This window comes from Primulina huaijiensis, chromosome 3 (assembly GCF_012295235.1).
Source record: "Primulina huaijiensis isolate GDHJ02 chromosome 3, ASM1229523v2, whole genome shotgun sequence".
Lineage (NCBI taxonomy): Eukaryota > Viridiplantae > Streptophyta > Magnoliopsida > Lamiales > Gesneriaceae > Primulina > Primulina huaijiensis.
In genome coordinates this window covers 9411634-9412285 of record NC_133308.1, presented here as the reverse complement: position 1 = coordinate 9412285, position 652 = coordinate 9411634, and the positions used below count along the sequence as shown (strand labels likewise).

General features: G+C 29.1%; 1 non-coding gene across 1 annotated transcript; it reads right to left on the bottom strand.

The window, feature by feature from the left end:
* Nucleotides 1-216: 216 nt before the first annotated feature.
* Nucleotides 217-327, bottom strand: LOC140974670 (small nucleolar RNA R71). The gene has a single exon (XR_012174828.1). It is a non-coding gene; the product is annotated as a small nucleolar RNA R71 (small nucleolar RNA).
* Between the last annotated feature and the right edge of the window lie 325 nt (nt 328-652).

Genomic DNA, 652 nt, shown 5'->3' with positions numbered 1-652 from the left:
TGAAAATCCATATTTACATCTAAGAGAATTTGAGGAAGTTTGTAACACTTATAATGATCAAAATTGTAGCATGGATATAGTTCGATTAAAGCTTTTCCCTTTTTCTTTAAAAGATAAAGCTAAAACATGGCTACAAAATTTGAGATCAAGTTCAATAAGATCATGGGAAGAAATGCAACAACAATTTCTCAAAAAGTTTTTTCCTTCCCATAGAACAAACTCTTTTAAAAGACAAATTACTACTTTTTCTCAAAAACAAGGAGAAACATTTTATCAATGTTGGGATAGATATAAAGAATTACTTAATACATGCCTACATCATGGTTTTGAAACATGGAGAATAGTTTCTCACTTTTATGAAGGTCTAATACCTAAAGATAGGCAAATGATAGAATTCATGTGTAATGGAACTTTTGTAGATAAAAACCCAAATGAAGCTATGGAGTATTTGGATTCATTAGCAGAAGATGCTCAAAATTGGGATAATATAGGCACCATAGAACCACCAACAACTAAAATCAATAATTCAACAAATGGGGTGGTATTTATAATCTTAAAGATGATATAGATATTCAAGCTAAACTTGCATCTTTAGCAAGAAAAATTGAGTCATTAGAAATGAAAAAGAGTGGTTAATTAAAAAGTATTCAAG